Source organism: Helianthus annuus, chromosome 14 (assembly GCF_002127325.2).
Source record: "Helianthus annuus cultivar XRQ/B chromosome 14, HanXRQr2.0-SUNRISE, whole genome shotgun sequence".
NCBI classification, from domain to species: domain Eukaryota; kingdom Viridiplantae; phylum Streptophyta; class Magnoliopsida; order Asterales; family Asteraceae; genus Helianthus; species Helianthus annuus.
The window spans coordinates 143,728,723-143,748,707 of NC_035446.2; the positions used below are offsets into that span (position 1 = coordinate 143,728,723).

The window sequence follows — 19,985 nt, forward strand, 5'->3', positions numbered from 1 at the left end:
GCTCCGATTGATTAACTTCATTTACTGGTTCGTTATCATTATTTGCCATCTGATGATAATTTATTAGGAGTAATTAGCAATTAGCAATTTATACAAATAATCAAACAATTTATAACGCATAAGTCAAAATTGTCGATTTCTCGATTTCATTTTATATCAGTATAATATGCATCAATACACACCGATATTTTACATCGTTTTATTCGTTATGTTACAACGGTTTTCACTATTTACTTTTATTATTATACAAAGATGGCTTTACCACCCTCCTACTGGTCATTCTAGAAACGGAGTTCCCTCTCGTCATATTTCCAGGCAATCTGTCCCCCTATTTCCCTAATTCTATTTCCTGCATCCATCAATTCTTCACCGAAATGGCGAAGTTCAGCCAGATTTTCATTGCTCATTGGTGGATTAGGTAGGGGTTCTGGGTCGAACTGTGGAAGAAACGAGTAAGGGCTATTGACAATATTTTGGAATTGCCAATCGTTAGTCCACCACTCTTCCATTTCTATAGGTTGGTCATGGACTATTGGTTCAGTGATTGTTGGTGCAAAATTCATAGGAATTGGGTTTTCGATAGGATAGGTAAAGATACCTGGGCTGGCAGGTTGCATAGTCTCACATTTTTCTAGTAAAATATCTATCTGCTCCTGAAAAGTAATTCTCTTGTTTTGATTAGAACTCTCTCCCACTTCTACCTGAGTTGTCCTAGATCCTTGCCCTATTTCTATTTCTATTTCTTGAGAATACTGATCAAACTGTTCCTCCATTTGCCTAAACTCGGTATTGGCTTCAGTTTCCTGTTCTTGCTGATTAGGGTTTTCTTGGATTATAATCGCTTTTCCTTTTTCTAATGGTTTACTAGTTCTAGGAGGTTTTGTAATTGACTTTTTCTTATGTATACGGCTTCCCCATACATAATTTTTCTTTGGCCTTCTTTTTGGTTTAGTCACTGGTGGAGTAGGGAATTTTACAGGTTGGTCCACATCAGCAAAATATCCCGTAAATTCATGAGAAACCTCGATATTTACTGGGTACAGATTAAGGTTCTGAAAAGCTTCAGATATCTCGTTCATGCTGTGTAGCATATATGCAAAATGCACAAAATATCAAGTTAAAACTTTGGAACAAAGTTTAACAAATAACATGGAAGTTTTATTGCACACTATTTGTACAAAATACAGAAAACACACTCAGATTTATTTTACTAGATTTTTATTTATTTACTTATTGAGAAGTACTGCTTGCAAATTTTAGGGCATCTTTAGAGATTTGCATGTTCTGCCACAGTGGCTAACATATACAAATTTGCCCATTTTTCATCGAGTTTATCTTCCCAAGGTGATTTCTTAAGTAACTCCAGGGTTTCCTTTTTAATTTTCTTTTCTCTGATTTGCTCCTTACTTTTCTTAATAATCATACTCCTTTTTCTAGGAGAAAGCGGATTTTCATAATTCGCTTTTTGCACAAATATTCCTTCTTCAGGAATTGTAGGGAGCTTTGAAATTTTAGTTTTAGACGAACTTCCTTCTTCGTAAATTGATCTATCTAATTTAAGATAGATATCTTGCAACTTTTGCTTACCCATATTGTAACTAACAAATAATCAGTTAAAAACACATAACCACATAATCACGTAATAGTAATAAGGAAAAATTAAGTATCGTTTAAATACTTAATACTTAATTAGCTTAACTCAGTGGCTCTGATACCACCTTGTTTCTGTCACGGCCCTCGACCCGGTTTAACCCGTTTCCGGAGCCGCGGGACAGAAACCCCGTGATATTTGTTTAATTGAGTTTAGCAGCGGAAATTTTTATATCAGGATCGTTGTAAAGCTAAAACTTTTCCCGATTATTTTTATTTCACAATTCGGGATAAAACCCCGATAATTTACAATACATAAGTTTAGCGATAAATTCTTATTTCAACATCTTTCTTTATTTTATACTGAGCCACTATTTTAAGCTTGAAATGCTCCTCAGCACTTTTTCCTGATTTACAGCAGATCACCTGAAACATGTTTGAAAAAGATTTTGTCAGCGGGAAATACTGAGTGAATTATTCTAGTTACTGAAAACGACACATTTTATGATTATTCACAGTGTTAAGATCTTTTACGCATGTTTCTGATATCAACCAACTACCCACAGTATTTGTCACTCGACCGGATCTGTGACAGTGGTCATATCACCATTGGCTGCCCCAATGAATGACGTAAATCAATTAAATTAGGTTCGCCCGCCTAAAATGATTTAAACTGTAGTAATGTGCACAATACCCCACATACTGGCTGTAATTTGGTGATTACATCAACTTAATCACTGGTATTATAATCTCGGAAAATAAATTTGGAGTATTGTAAAACAGTTAACAACTCACAAACGGTGAGGAAAGAATTTATAAAAGAAGAATAACTCACATTGCAGATTTAGTATTGACAGAATATGATTTTAGCCCTGTTAACCTAATTTCAACAATAATGCACACAAAACAGGGTTAGTGATCAATACAGCAGTTACGATAACTTTACGAGATCAAATTCTCACAATAAATGATCAAGTGCAATACTTCAACTCATTTATCAAAATGACAAACGACAAAGTATAGTACTTCAACTCATTTATCGAATTATCGACAAACGAAAAAGTACAATGCTTCAACTCATTTATCGAATTATCGACAAACGACAAAGCATAACCCAATGTGGGCGGCACTTAGACATTCTTTAGATATTTTGATCCCGGAAACTGAATCGTAATAGCGATCGAGTAATTACCCTGATTGCTGCAGCGTTTCGTGATCGTGTGTGTTTAATTGGTAGTATAACGGTGATATTTCGATGCACAGACAGAATTTCTTCGTCGATTTAAGTTCACAGAATGCATGCCAAGGTCGGCTATTTATAGCAGGAATTTCGACTCCCTTACGGACCGTATGACTACCCCCTTACGGTCCGTAAGGCTCTCTGGTCTGCTTACGGTCCGTAAGGCTAACTCCTTACGGTCCGTAAAGGGTCTAGCCTACTTCCTAGCTTAGCTGAGTTCGGTTGTAGCTTAGTTGAGTCAATAAAATCAGCCAATCAAATAATAGCAACCGTTTAATTAAGATAATTATCAGCTAGGGTTTGCCCCCTTGAGTTTTAGGGCCCTGATCCTGATTCCGATTATTCCGGAAATTTCAGGGTTAGTGCCAAATCACTTGGGTGTCTCAATTAGGGTGTTCTTATTGACTAATTATCATTTTAATTATTAATTTTAATGAGAGTTGTTACACGCATTCTCAAACAAAAATATTATTTGTAAATATGTTTGTACATATTTTTTACTGCTTTATATTTTTAGAAAATTCAAAAAGATTTTGATTTCTGCTTTATTTTCGACAACCGATGTCTGACATGCTGAGTTTTAAAATCTGAGTAAGCTGATTGTGTTTCTGAAAATAAAACAAGTTCATTAATTTGAAACTTGATTTTAAAAAATCAAAAATTTCAAAAACAGTTTGTGATATCTCCAAGGTCATTAATTTGGACTTGGATGATTAACTGTGGGGGATTTGGATGCTTATATTGTTAAAGAATCAGCTTAAAATCCTATTTGTTGAAATTGCAAAATAATTTGAAGTTTGATGATAGGGGGAGTGTTTAAACAGTTTGATTTGTCAGATTATGATTTCTGGAATGTGTGAGTGTTTGCAGATAAGATACCAAACTACGATCCCGGAAGCAGAGTCTAAGGGGGAGTCTGAAGACAAGTTGGAAGTTAGAAAGAGCTTGTAGCTGGAAAGAGAGGTGTCGATCCCTAAAAGCACGGAAGCTTGAAGAAAGGGGGAGCCTGCTGATGATGAAGCTGTTGATGATAAAGTCAGTAATGAGATTTTGATGCAAGAGTCAAAGAGAGAAGCTGATCAAAGAAAAAGAGTGATGAATACTTACATTGGTACAATCTGAATGAGAAGGCAAAATGATCAAGACTGAAGAGGTGTCATAACAGAGAACAATCACTGAAGACTTCGTCAATATCCGAGGGGGAGTCTGTTAGTGCATTACGTCTATTGACTTTGTCTCATGTAATAGGATAGAATGGCTTAGAATAACCGGTGCACGAGGTTCGAGAATCGAAGTTTAGTGGCTAAGCAAGAGGTTTCGCTCATATGGACACTGTCCATAAAAGCGAAACCACAAGCAACAGGTTTCGCTCATATGGACATGTCCATATAAGCGAAACTACCTCTACTATATATAGGTGCATTGTTTGTTCATTTGGCAACGGATCTGGAAAGTGTAACGAAGTGCTGCCAAATTGCTTTCAGGTTGTAAACGTTGTTAAATCAATCAAAGAAGCATTTTAATTAGTTTGAGCGTCCGTTTCATTGATTCCGCCTTTGAATCGGATAAACAACTCTTCTGATTGACTCATTTGGATTTAATAACGATCCTACACCTTTGGCTTTGGTTCCACACCACTCTCGGCCCACACTCTTGTGTAATCGAACCAAGGGGGCAGCCCATGTAAAGGGGTTCGGCCCACTCTCTTATATATAAACCAACATAAACTCTGTGAGATTTGTTTTCCTCATTATTTGCAAACACTTAGCACACACAAAACCCTAAGGCTCTCTCTCTCTCTTCTCTTGGAAACCGACGGCAGCCCCCTCCCACTCGAAGCCCTTCCCGTCTATCCAATCAACTCATTCGAACATCACGGTTAGTGCTTCACTATTATTTGTTTGATAGATGATGTTGTGGTTGCTATGATTATATGTGATAAACCAGGGTTGTTCATGCTAGAAGATTTAAGGCATAAGAATCCGAAATATGTGATGTTTGATATAATCTTGGTGTTGTGATGATACATGATTAATTAGAACTGCATGCTAGGATCATGATGATTGTTAGCAGAACTGATTCGGGTGATAATTATGAATCGGTTGATGTATGATTAGTGATTATACATGATTTAATCATTTTGATGTTCATATGAATTTAAGAAAGTTAAATCGTTTGATTTGATGTTTGTATGATTAAGTGGTAATTAATGTTCAAAAGAATTAATTAAAAACCCTTGATTTGATCGATCAACGTAAGGGCTGGAAACTGTTAGAATTAATCTTGCAAGATAAAAGGAAACAAGTTAATTGATCGCATAATTTTAGGAAACATATAACTGATCACACAAGTCTTTTGATCGCACAAGAGGTTCCGGTTGCACAAGACCAAACGCACAAGGGAATCACACAAATTAAATTAATTAGGGTACAACAGCTAAAGCATCTTGTATAACCTCCTAAAGCACAGTCGCACAACATCTTGTGGATCGCACAAGATGTTGGGCCACCCAACATAATTTATTATGTTAAGCAGTTGGGCCGAATAACCCAAAATCCGATCACACAAGTCAAATGGACCGCACAAGATTAGTTGACTGCTAAATGTTTGGGTCGCACCAGTCTTTGGGTTGCATTATTATTTGGGCTGGGTTTGGATCGAATCGCACAACCCATTGTGGATCGCACAAGTTATGCTGATCGCACAATAGGTTGGGCTGGTTGTCATTGGGCATTAATATTAAATCACACAAGATGATTGGGCTCGCACAAGCTCAACGGCCCAAACATCCGAGTCGCACAATTTGGGCATTATGTGTGTACTTGACTGTTAACGTGATTCTACATGTTTGCCATGATCAATATGTGATATAACCTGTTAGTTTATGTGTAAAACTTATGTGCACTACTTGAACCTAGACCTGACTTGTATGATAACCATGTTAGGACGTGGTTGACCCCTAGCAGCTCGATTGACCTTTCGTTTATCTGCCGAGCTAACCTAAGGTGAGTTCACACTTTCTACAAAGCATGGTAATTCCCAGTGGGTTCGGAATGGGTTAAGGAATATGGATTCCTCGTCCTTCTTGGGTAGGACAGTACGGGTTAAGGAATGTAATTCCTCGTCCTCTTGGACAGTTTAAAGTTCACTAGACCAAAACTCTATCACGAAGTCCCTCCTTTTATATCGACTTAATCGACGGGCCAATGGCGAGTGGGTCATTAGTTAGATAGCGCTATTTAGGTCTGACAAGCCTCACACCATGCCGCAGAGGACGGGCGTGAACTAATGGATCTGGGCACGTCAATGATGATAGACATTGACGCAAAAGGGCACATAAACATGACTAACGTCAGTGGTCGATATGGTAACGAGTCTAGTAGTGTAAACACGGGGTAGCCCCCACGGCTGGATTACCAGAGTAAATGGGATAAACAAATCATGTTTTCAACTATGGGGTAACCCCCACGGCAAGGGTGCCAGTTAAAGGAAACTATGTTTTTGGAATAACTTAACAAACACCTAACTGTGAACTCGCTCAACTTTGTTGTTGACTCGTTACTACATGCTTTGCAGGTCACTAGGTTTTGAAGGGGCTTGCATGGGGAAGAGTCGTTGTGGAGTATGGACACTGAGTGTTCATGATGAACTTAAACACTTTAATTTATGATTTGGGTTTTGAACTAATTGCTTCCGCTGATAACTTAGACTTATTAAACTGTTTTCGGACACCAATTATATTGTGTGGTTGAACTTTTAATTACTTTACTATATTGTTCAATATGATTGGTGGCTTGATCCTGGTCATGTCACGTCTCCAAGGGGTGTTACCCCGCGTGTGGTTTTTGGGGGTGTGACAGGTCAGACACCAACAATGTTAAAACACAGTTCTCCATGTGGTCACTCAAAGAACAAAGAACAGACGAAGAACTAAACAGGAAAGTCGACATAATAAATGACACTAATTACAACAAAACCTGGAACATCATAGCATTTCTCGATGAAGTCCTCCACTCTCCTCCATCAGAGTTCCAGAAGAATGCAGAAGAGTTTCTGACACAACTTATAAAACAGGATCAGAAAATCTGCAACATGCTAACTGACCTGAAAATCAAAAGAAATCATGAAATCACATGGAGAAAGGCCAGAGTCTACGAAATCCTAGCAAGTGTTGACTCTAGCGTGTGATACTTTATAAATATTTCTTTAAATTTGTATTTTTCTATGTAGTTGTTTCATTCTAATAATATAAACATGCATCTTAATATTCTAAAATGTCAGTGTCAATAAAAACTCTCAACATCATCAACAGTTAATCAAAATAAGAAACAAACCTAACATCCAAAGGTCTTTTCTCAACTGTTGTAGTACATCTGACTTTTCACGATATTGCACGAATCTATCCTTTCTATAAAAGGAGAAAATCTTCCTGACGCAAGAAAACCTGACTTTCGAATTAACGAAAATCGAACAATGCAACTTGTAGGATCGTTTTGTGACCCAAACGAGTCGTTCAGAAGAGCTCTTAATCTGTTTCAGAGGCGGAAAATAAGAAACAGACTTGAAAACAGCTTGAATTAACTTGAATTTGCCTTGTATATTGATATTACATTGTTTACAATCAGACAACACTTCGGCAGCACTTCGGTACCGGAAGCATGAACAATTACAACTGATTTCGTATGAGAGCTATATATAGAGGAGCTGATTTTGCTTGAAAGTGGCAGGAGCCATTTCAAGCGGAATTAACAATTGTTAGTCATTGCGTTTTACGATCTTTGCGGGGGTCCGGGGGCGACAGCCCCCGGTAGCGGGGTCCCAGGGGCGGCAGCCCCTGGCGGAGTCCAAGGGGCAGAGCCCCTGGCTGGGGTTGAAACGCATCAAAAAAATTAATTTTGCAGAAATTGGCTCATTTCGAAGACAGTAATTCGTAGACAATTCAGACAGTTCACAGTGACAGTTTTATGTGTCCATTGCGTTTTAGAAATGAGTCATTTTTAAGTGTTTTCTGACCATTGCGTTTTACATATAAGACATTTCTTTGTGTTTTTGGTGCATTGCGTTTTAGGTAAAACACTTTTTTATGTGTTTTCAGTCCATTGCGTTTTAGAAAACAGACATTTTAAGTGTATTCTGGCCATTGCGTTTTACAAATAAGTCATTTCTTTTGTGTTTTTGGTGCATTGCGTTTTAGGTAAAACACATTTTTATGTGTTTTCTGGCCATTGCGTTTTACAAATAAGACATTTCTATGTGTTTTCTGGCCATTGCGTTTTACAAATAAGTCATTTCTTTGTGTTTTTGGTGCATTGCGTTTTAGAAAAATGTCATTTTTTAGGATTTTTTTTTCATTGCGTTTTACGTAACTGGTGGTTTTTCTATTGCGTTTTACGGAACTGGGTTTAAAATTTTTTTTTAAAAATATAGCAATAGTATACTCGTTTTAAAGATAAAAAACGCTCGTTTTTTTGGTGCAATTTTTATAAAAAAAATAATATCGTATGAAAGAGTTATTAACGTTTAAAAAATGGGGGGGAATTGGAGGAGAGAGAAACTATTGGCTTGGATTGACTAGAATGCCCCTTGAACAAACTCACGCGCCTCTTTTCTTCCTTTCAATTTCCCTGATTTAATCTTAGCCCTTGATTAACTTAATGGATGGTCAAGATCACTTCATATCCTTCCTAGCCAAATAAACTTTCTATTGTATCTCCACCCTCATATACAAATATGTAAGTAAGTTTAAAATAATATACAGATATTATTTTAGATATGATTTACAAATATTTTTTTTGCTCATATGTAGATATTCATTCTTTTTGGTTTGAAATAATTATTTGCATTTAAACTATAGGGTGGAGATACAATAGGAAGTTTATTTGGCTAGGAAGGATAGGAAGTGATCTTGACCATTCATTAAGTTAATCAAGGGCTAAGATTAAATCAGGGAAATTGAAAAGAATAAAAGAGGCGCGTGAGTTTGTTCAAGGGCATTCTAGTCAATCCAAGCCAATAGTTTCTCTCTCCTCCAATTCCCCCCCATTTTTTAAACGTTAATAACTCTTTCATACGACATTATTTTTTTATAAAAATTGCACCAAAAAAACGAGCGTTTTTTTTTCTTTAAAACGAGTATACTATTGCTATATTTTAAAAAAAAAAATTAAAACCCAGTTGCGTAAAACGCAATAGAAAAACCACCAGTTACGTAAAACGCAATGAAAAAAAAAACCTAAAAAATGACATTTTTCTAAAACGCAATGCACCAAAAACACAAAGAAATGACTTATTTGTAAAACGCAATGGCCAGAAAACACACAGAAATGTGTTCTACCTAAAACGCAATGCACCAAAAACACAAAGAAATGACTTATTTGTAAAACGCAATGGCCAGAAAACACACAGAAATGTCTTATTTGTAAAACGCAATGGCCAGAAAACACATAAAAATGTGTTCTACCTAAAACGCAATGCACCAAAAACACAAAGAAATGACTTATTTGTAAAACGCAATGGCCAGAAAACACACAGAAATGTCTTATTTGTAAAACGCAATGGCCAGAAAACACATAAAAATGTGTTTTACCTAAAACGCAATGCACCAAAAACACAAAGAAATGTCTTATATGTAAAACGCAATGGCCAGAAAACACTTAAAAATGACTCATTCTAAAACGCAATGGACTGAAAACACCTAAAAAATGTGTCACTGTGAACTGTCTGAATTGTCTACGAATTACTGTCTTCGAAATGAGCCAATTTATGGAAAATTAATTTTTCTGATGCGTTTTTAGTACAGCAATTTAATCGAAAATCCAGACAGGGGCTCTGCCCCTTGGACCCCGCCAGGGGCTGCCGCCCCTGGGACCCCGCTACCGGGGGCTGCCGCCCCCGGACCCCCGCAAAGATTGTAAAACGCAATGACTAAATCAAAAACCCAGATCATGAAAATGAAATTAAAGAATTTCTTACATGGATCGAAGCCGATTTCTTCATCAATTGACAAATTTTGAATGATAGAAACACTTATCAACGCTCGAATCGAACGAATCGAGTGATTATCTCCAAAATCACCGGAAAAAACGAGATTTTTTTATGAAATTAAACTGGGTTTTCTTCAAAAAAAGCTAAAGAACACGTTGATCGGGTTCTGAATCATTGATTGGTGATGAAAATCGCACTATAATGTAGTGATTATTGAGATAGAAAGTGAAGAAATAGTTGAAGATGGTGGGTTTTGAAAATGGTGGGTTTTTGAATTTACTGGGTTTTGAAAAAGGAAGAAGAAGGAGTTGGATTGACTAAAATACCCTTTCTCTTTATTTTAAAATTTGCCACATGTCATAATCCTATGGCTTCCTATCCTTCCTAGCGAAAATTAACTTCCTATTTGATCTTTTCCCTTAAACTATATACCAAAGTTTCCATTTACGCTTCTTATTAATAAAAACAATGTAGATATTTATAATTGTCACTGAATTATGTAATTAAAATATAACTTTTAATATAATTTTGAATTTTGTTTTGTAGTAAAAAAATTAGAGATTTTATATGCAAAACTTAAATAAATTCGAGCTAAAATGAGTTATGCTCGTATCACCTGTAAATATTCATGTTGTGTTCGGGTTCGTATGCTTGAAAAGATTGGCGGGTTCAGGTTGTGCTTGGGTTTATGTCGGGTTGGACCTGCTAATCCACACTCCTAACAGAAGATACATGTAACTTTAAAAAAAAAGTAAAAAGCAAAAAACATTTATAACATTAGCATAATTATCAAAGTTAAAAGAAAATATTTGTGAAAAAACTAAAGAAATTTTATTAGAAAATTTCAAAAATAATTAAAGAAAAATGTTTAAAAAAGAATTGAAGAAACATTTATAAACCTTTTTTTAAATCTCACGATTCCATTTTCAAAGTTTACCATATATTTTTTTCCTTCAACTCTTGTTAATTAATATAATAACTAGTATTGCGACCCGCCGCAATGCGGCGGAGAATCATTATTTATAACTAAGTCGATCTAGGACCCGCACGTTATGTTAAACTTGTCAAACGGGGAAAAAATAGACGATGTAAAAACGTTCACCCACACACGCACGTTGCGTCATGTTAACTCGCAAAATTAGAACGAAACGTAAAAACGTTAAACCAAAGACGCATGTTGTGATGTCTTAAGTCACATAATTTAGAACCAAGCATAAAACGAAAAATTTGCGGAAAATGAAAACTATAAAGGACCAAGTTGAAAGTAAAAAAGTTATGAGAATAGATTGCAAAAGATAAAAAGTTTTGGGTTAAAAGTAATTTATGAAATACTTTTGGGTGAAAAGTAAAAAAATCATTTTTTTTTAAAAACCCCCAAAGCCAACGTTACGACAACTATATGGATAACTATTTTTTTCTTTGAAAAACCCCAAAGCACACCCCGCGTTCCGGCGAGGCGTAAAACGATGTCAAATAGTACTAATGTCACACAACCGTCATCGACCACCAACACTGACTCGACTTAGGGTATGCGTGTTGCGACGAACCTGTCAAACATGAGAAAATAGATGTGACAACCCGTAATTCTGAGGTTAGTATGACTTAGATTCCACAACCTCTGACGCGTATCTCGGTATCTAATTATTTATTTTATTTCGCGATCCTACAAATTTATTTATTTACGTGTGTGTTGGAAATACTATGTGTGCAAAGTGTGTAACGCGAAGTGTGCACTTGAAATCATTTGTTGGACCTCACATACCCAACTACTTAAGTTTAACTTGTGTATGGGCCAATCGGACCTTATGGGCTTTAGCGAGTCCAATATCAATTCAGTAATAAGTTGGTGAAGGGAGCCGGCCCATATAACTCTTATTCACTAAATGAACCACCGGCCCAACACCCTTATTGTTTAGAAGAGGGGAACTGGCCCAACACCCTAATCATTATAGTAATGAGCATACGTATTATACTCTGAATCAAACTCTGCCTAGTTTAAAACCATAACAAACTCTACCCTATCTTTCTCTCAAATCTACATACGGCAACAGGAGACCCCCCCCCCTCTCTTCCGAAACTCCTTGTGCTTAAACACCCATTCTCATCTCTCGGTTAGTACAGTCTACCATAATATAATTTCGTGTTTGCATGTGGTCGTATATATAATCTATGTAATTATGTGTTGTTTGTGTTCGGATATGATCCAAGAATTTGGCAGGATTAGTGGTAAAATTATGTTGAAACAAAAGGATGATGATATGCATTAAAATTGTGTAGGCGGTACCCACTGGCATGATTAATCTGTTAGCATGAACATTGATAATTGAATAGCATGAGTTGAGTTGATGGTTTGATGATTTCGTTAGCAACTGTGCTGAAGGTTTAATTGGATTCTAAGTCATAATGGAACTGCTAGAGAACTAGGGCCTAATTATATTGAATGTGCTATATGTTAACTACGGAAGTTAGCAGATCTTGGTCTTGTAACAAAGTATGAAAACAAATAGGTTGCACATTTACCCACACCACACGTCATCGATGCCCCCACATATGATCCAATTTGCTCACCATTTGCATTAAATACAACTATGGATTGCATGTGCATGTCATAAGTCTTTGAGTGGATTTTAAATGCTTTGTGGCCTACATAATTAATGAGTCATGCATAGTGGAAGGATTAAAATAATTAATACATGATGATGAGCACTTTAATTGCTGTAGATGTTAATTAGAAAATATGGGGAGCTGGTTGGGTCGTGATACGCTAATGGGCCACACAGCAAACATCAAACGATCACGGGGCTCTATTGTGCATTCAAGTTGGGCCGTGGATGTTGGGCTTCGAGCACCATTAGGCTTTATGTATTCTGACATGTATATTCGCGTGAATGATATGAAATTATGTGTTGATGGACGGTACATCAATTGAAAGGATTCTATATATTATGATAAGTATGAACCACAATCTCTGGTGTGTTAATTAGCTAGAATATGTGTGAAATATATGATGATAATAAACTAGTATGTTGCATGAGTTACTGAGGTGGTTGTTGCATGTTATGTGATAATGCTAAATATAATACAATATGGTAATGTGAGACTGTCACCAATTGCACACTTAAACTACTCTGGTGCACTTATATGAATTGTGGACAATAAGATATGATCATGTAAACGGACTGGTGTGAAGTCTAGACATTTATCACATAATGTTTGTATGTACCGGATTGTCGGATTCTATGGTCACTGTTACAACTTGTACCTATGTGTATGTCTCTCGTGTGCTATATGTGTTGCAAATTGCGTTGTGTGTTATGAAACTGACCGTCATCGGTAACCATATTAGGGTTTGGTTGATCAACTGTTAAACAAGTAACTAGTCCTACCGAGCAAATCAAGGTGAGTTCATTGTTTTTCTCAAGCATGGATCCCAGGGAAGGGATAACGGGTAACATTCCGAGGGGGAATGCATGTGTAATGGGATGTTGGTTATCGTACTCAGTTTTCTATCATTGTAAGACCACTACATCTACCGGGTCGTTGCTTGTAGGGCAACGGGGGTTATTAGTTGATAGCGCTATTAGGTTTGGCACCCTCACGACGTTCGAGGAGAACGGGCGTGAACTAATTACCTTAAAACATGACCAATGCTTTGATAGAGGCATTGGGGTTGGCAATCACATATCATATGGCCATTCGGTAATCGAGTAATAACAACATCGAAACATTAAACATCACAACAACAAACAACATATCGTTTTGTAAACTGTTTTACTCACATGATCGGTAACACAACTTGGTAAACAAACGCAAACCTTGAACTCACCAGCGTAGTCTGACACACTTGTTTACATGCTTGTAGGTAATTATTGAAGGAACTTGGGAACTTGTCGTCTGATGCTGCTGGAGTGGTTATGGTCATAATAAACGATTACATTGATTTGGTTTTGATACATTTACACACTTATACATTTATGCTTCCGCTCAATACTTTGGTTTTGGTTTGACTTTTCAAACGATACATTTCTTTCAATTGGGTATTTCGATACATTATAACTTGTGTTTGATATGATTGGTGGCTCTTTGTTGGATCGTTGCACCTCCAATAGGGACATACCCTAGGTGGTTATTTGGGGGTGTGACAATAGAGGTAAAAACATTGAACCACACATGCACGTTGCGTCGTGTTAACTCAAAAAAAAAAATTAAAACTATACGTAAAATGAAAATTTGCGAAAGATGAAAAGTATATGTGACAAAAGTTGCGAAGTTAAATTGCAAATAATGAAAAGTTTGAGTTAAAGTTAAAAAGCAAATTATGTAAGGTTAAAATTGAAAAATGTAAAAACCTTGAGGTTAAAAGTAAAAAATCAAGTTTTTTTTTTTTAAAAAAACTCACAAAGCTCAATGTACAACTAATGATGCACAAAAAACTTGCAAACTTATATATGGAATAATCTATACATATAATAAAGTAAATCGATTTGTGACACGTGTCATTTATTGGAGGCGTCTATTTTTTGTTTTCCCGCCTTTATTTCATATTTATCTTCTAATAATGTATCTTCTAATTTGAAGATAATATTAAATAGAAAAATGTTTAAATAATTGTAGATAACGAGTTTCTTTAAAAACGTCAAACAGTTCAAAATTGCCATTATAACTCTGTTGAATATGTGAATTGTTAAAATTTCAAATAGGAGAAACACAACCAAACACTATTTTTATAGGCAGGGTGTTTTTGTTTTCTTTCTAAATTCACATCTAAACACTCCTAGATATTTTATTCTTTTTGTGGTTACATACATTTATGTTACCTAATATGTTCTTCAATCATTCATTCATTTGGTACTTGAATTTGTTCATACTATATTTTTTTTTTTGAAAAAATTATTATGTGATATTTATTATTATTATGGCAGGCTATGGGACGTGAGAAGTGGGAAAATGGCTCATACTCTTGAAACAAATCACCTGTAACCACTGCAGATGGACCGTCTGTTAAATTCTAGGATGCAAATCAGTATGTTTTCAACCCTTATTAATCACATCATATATTTATCCTATACATATACTTAATCTCTTTTATTTTTATTTATTTTATTTTATTTTTTTGAACGGCCAATAAACTCAATTCCGAGCACTCTCTGGGCACCATTGGAATATTTATAATAATATAATGTAGTCATGAATTTTAATAAAATCCAAAAAATTATGTGATTAATGGCAAAGTGTGTTTTAGCCTGATCCTAGAATTTAAAACTTAAAAGACCAGCTGCAAAAAAAGCGTGAAACCCTTTTCAAATTTCAATAAGAGAGTTATAATTATCAGATAAATATTTTTCTATTTAATATTATGTTTTAGTACAATTTGCAACACTCGTATTCTGGTCTACCTGGCTGGTTACAAGTTCTAAATCGGACTGAAACTTAAAACGTCAAAACTATTAACCAAACCGGATGGATCTTAACCGGCTGAATCGTCAAGACTTATTAAATCCCTATTTTTTTTTTGGTAAATGAGTTGCTAATTATTTGGCTTTAATGGATGGTATAACCAAAGCTGCACGAAATGACATCAAAGGGTATATGCATTGACCAACTCCATTGTTTCAATATCTCATCCTCTCACATACGGCTATCGTTCCAATCATTGCAATCATCAACATTAAACTGGTATTTCTATATGATTCTTATTCTATATCATTTATTCAGTTCATCCAATCTTTTTATTTGATGTTTGAAATCAAACAGGCGAATCCACATTCATTGAAGACACATATTTTTGAGTTTTCCCGTTTTTCTTTCATATAAATCTTCTATTAATTGTAGATAATACTAAATAGAAAAATATTAATCGAATACAAAAAAATATAGGATAACATCAAATGTATATCGATTACTTAAATGAGTATACACATGTATGAGATTTTTTTACTATTAATATTAGTTTCATTATTTATCAAATATATATAAATGTGTTCGTCTTTGATTTGCATTTACAAGAAATATTTAATATATAGTTTAAATTGCAGTGGCGGATCTAGGGGGTTTTTGGGGGTTCCCAGGAACCCCCTTGATTTGGAAAAAAATGAAAAAATTAGTGGAAACCTTATACAATTTGGAAAAAAAAAATAGTAAGAGTTAGTGAAAACCTAACAAAAGAAACCCGATAAAAAAATCTTGAATTCACCACTGTTAAATTGTTCAACCCGTGTAATACACGGGGAACTAACCTAGTATATTTATAAAAAGAAGTAATTTTAATCCAATAAAATTAGGAGTGACAAAAGGTAACTTTTTAAAAATACCCATTTTGGTAAATACTTTTCAAAGTACCCATTTTGGTAAATAAGTTTTCCATCTACACCTACTTGAGAAAAAACTCGATAATAGTTTGTTTCAAATAATTAACAAATAAGAAAACAACTTTATTACTACAAATCATCAAATCAAAGTTCATATAAGAAAACAACTTTATTACTACAAATCATCAAATCAAAGTTCATAATATATATTTCTATCTCTATACAAGATTAATCCATCAAAAAGTTGATCCATACAAACCCACATCTTGAAATCATAAAAGAAATCATACAAACAGACAAATATACGTATTTCAATGTATGGAAATTTTAACATGACTATAGCCATTGAAAATTAAATTAAATAAATACTAAAAGTTCCATCTAATAGCATCTAATAATGAAAAACTAAAATATATAAGTATCTACAAAGAGACACCAATTAGTGTTTTAGAGGACCAATACAACGACAAATCTTCTCTTGACTGCAACGAATCACCAAGCAGAGCTTTTCTCTTCCTTGATTTGAAAGCCACTGTATCAAATCAAAGTTCATAATATATATTTCCAGAGCCATCATGAGAGAATGACAGATGAAGATTTTAGAAACTGTATCAGCATAGCATGATGGAAAGTTTTAAACTTGGCATCTGAGATTGTGAGGGAAGATAGATAGTTTAGTTAGGGTTTGTGAGGAGTCTGTTGAAAAGTACCGCATATAGCGCAATGTTTAACGAAATGAAAAATGGATTAGGGTTATGAGAGCATATGGGGCACTCATGACCCGAAGAAAAACCCAGACAAAATGAGCGGGAAAAAAAGCCTGAGAAGGCCTGAGAATGTGACATCTGTCCCACCATAAGTTTTATTTAGAGTAAATTACAAGTTTTGTCCTTTATGTATGTCCCAAATTGCAGGCGCTGTCCTTTAAACCAAAACTTGACAGGCGGTGTCCTTTGTGTTTTCAAAATCTTGCACGTTTTGTCCTTTAGGCCAAACCCAATTAGATTTTTTAGTTAATTATGATCATGTGCCATGCACATGAGGGTATTTTTGTCATTTTACCTTAATAGGGACTATTAAGTAAACAATTTGATATTTAAGGGACAACTAGTAAAAAATAAAAAATAAAATATAATTATAAATAAATATTAAAAAACCAAAAGTCTGACTCTCTCTCCCTCTCTCTTCTCTCTCTCATTCTCCTCTCCATCCTCTCCCTCTCTCCCTCTCTTCACCCGTTACAACCACCCCCACCTCCCACCACCAACACCTACCACTGCCCTTCAGCCGCCACCACAACTTCCCACCACCAACCTTCAGCCGTCGCATCCCATCGCCCACCACCACCACCAACACCCAACCACCACCTCTTATCACCATTCTCAAGGCTCTGTTCTTCTTGTCGGCACTACTCCAATCAGGTATGTGTTTGTAATCTTAAACCCAGTTTGTTTATACTCTTATGAATCTTGTTTTAATTGTGGGTTGAACAAATAGCAAGTTTGAACAGCATAAAGCTGCAATTTTTAGGAAATATCTTTCAAAATTATAATCTGTTTGTTCCAGTGGTTCTTGAAATTTGATTGGTTTAGACCAAATGTTTGCAGTCAAAACAAGCGATCGGATTTTAATTATTTTTGGGTGTTTTATTTGTTTGAACTTGTTGTATGTTGTTTGTTCTAGTTTTTGGGATACTTGCATTTTCTTTCTAGGGAGCCGGAAGAGACAAGGGAACCAGTTTTCGATTAGGAGCCTAAGGAAGTTGATTCGGGGACGTGTATCCAGATCTGGGTGCCGTTGAAGGTTAGTGGTCATGAATCGGATACCAGAGGTGGTAAATTTGGTCAGAACTCAGAAGGAACGTTCACTTAAACATCCACTAGATGTAAACATCCACAATTTTTGAAATTGTTGTTGCTTCCCTTTTTATATTTGTTGCATACAATGGTTTCTAATTTCTTAAGTTTTTTAGTAAGTATGAGCATAGAAAGAAAATGCAAGCATCTATGTTTTGACTGCTTGAACTATCTAATGGTGGCGGTGGTAGTTGGGTGTTCGCAGCGGTGGTGGTTGGGTGTTGGTGTTGGTGGTGGGCGATGGGATGTGGCGGCTGAAGGTTGGTGGTGGGAGGTTGTGGTGGCGGCTGAAGGGCAGTGGTAGGTGTTGGTGGTGGGAGGTGGGGGTTGTTTTATTTTTGTTTTATTTTTAAATAATATTAAATAAATTGGGTAGAAAGACTAAAATGCCCTTGGGTAACCAGATTTAACTAAAAAATCTAACTGAGTTTGGCCTAAAGGACAAAACGTGCAAGATTTTGAAAACACAAAGGACACCGCCTGTCAAGTTTTGGTTTAAAGGACAGCGCCTGTAATTTGGGACATACATAAAGGACAAAACTTGTAATTTACTCTTTTATTTATTATAATAGTAAGAAGTAAGATTAGTGTTGGTAATTATTAAAAATTATTTTATCGTCCTGTCATATATCTATATCTATATCTATATCTATATCTATATCTATATATCTATATACTATATTTAAGCATCTCCCATGTACAGAAAAGTAATTTCTTTAAGAATTTTAAGATGGCAATCAAAAAGTCATGTTAAATACCTAATTTCTTACCATTTTCTTCCAACTCTACCCTACTCTCTTCATATAAAAGATATAACAAGCCGTTTAGACCATGTGTAGTGGTAACACCTTATAATGCCCCCACCATGGGGCATTATCCGACATGTGGCGTCCTAGTCAGCAAGGGGGCATTATAGCAAAAGTGGCGTAGTGGGGCATTATGCCAATAACCCCCATTCAATCATTTCACAATCATTTCACAATTATTTTTTCTAATTTAAAACATAAAAAAACTTCATTAATTTAAAAATAAAATTATATTACTTGAAATAAAAATAAAAAAAAAACAGAAAATAAAAAAAAACAGAAAAAAAACTGAAAAACAGAAAAAAAAAGAAAAATAAAAAAACAGAAAATAAAAAAACAGAAAAAATAAACTAAAAAAAATAACATGATCTAGAATCCATATTTTTCTCTAATTTTTTGGCGACGCATTTGCGCAAGGATCAACGCATCGCCTTGTAGGTGGTCTATAGGTTTGGACAAAAACTCAATGTCCTTTTCCATTTGCCTCGCCTCTCGCATTTGCGCAAGGATCAACGCATCGCCGTGAAAGGGCATTTTGTCCTCTCGAACTCCTCCAAACTCTTCGTTAAAACCCCCACGTCACCTTCACCGCTCGGTCGATTATCGTAGTTACGTTGGAAGACTTCTTGGAACGCATGACACTTGTTGTTGATGTCGGTCCATTTGCTAGAAATGGAATCTTTGTCCCGATGTTCGCCTTGACCCCACGTGCTAAAGAAGAGTGCACGAACCCTATCCCAAGAAACCGGGCCCGTTTGAAAGTTTGCTACAAAAAAAAAAATAATAAGTTGTATGTTAAAAATTAAAGTAACAAAATAAGTAAAATAATATTTATATAAAATAGTTACCGGTCTCTTCGTCCTTCGAAATGTCGACAAACGCCCGAGTCAACGCGAATTCCTCTTCCTTCGTCCATTTAATGATATTTTTTATACACCGCGGTGCATCCTTTTCCTTCTTCTTATGCGACCTTTTGCCGCGTTTCGATGTTTCTTGCACCGGTTCGGGTTGCGTCTCCGGTACGACTTCCACATCGGGTTCGGCTTCGGGTTGTGACGGTTGAGACCCGCCGGCTTGACCATAGCCGAAAGTGGGAGGAACAAACGGAGGGGCGCCACTCAAGTAAGCCGCGTAAGTTAAAAAACTCGGGTCCATGTCTTGAAGGTTGTACGGGGTTTGCGGTTGGGTTGTGTTCGGGTTC

At 35.8% G+C, this 19,985-nt stretch overlaps 1 long non-coding RNA gene across 1 annotated transcript; it reads left to right on the forward strand.

Annotated features, from left to right (window-relative positions):
- The first annotated feature begins 17,289 nt into the window (after positions 1–17,289).
- LOC110905695 lies at positions 17,290–18,051 on the forward strand. The gene is made up of 2 exons (XR_002573347.2): positions 17,290–17,543; positions 17,806–18,051. It is a non-coding gene; the product is annotated as an uncharacterized LOC110905695 (long non-coding RNA).
- The last annotated feature ends 1,934 nt before the right edge of the window (positions 18,052–19,985 follow it).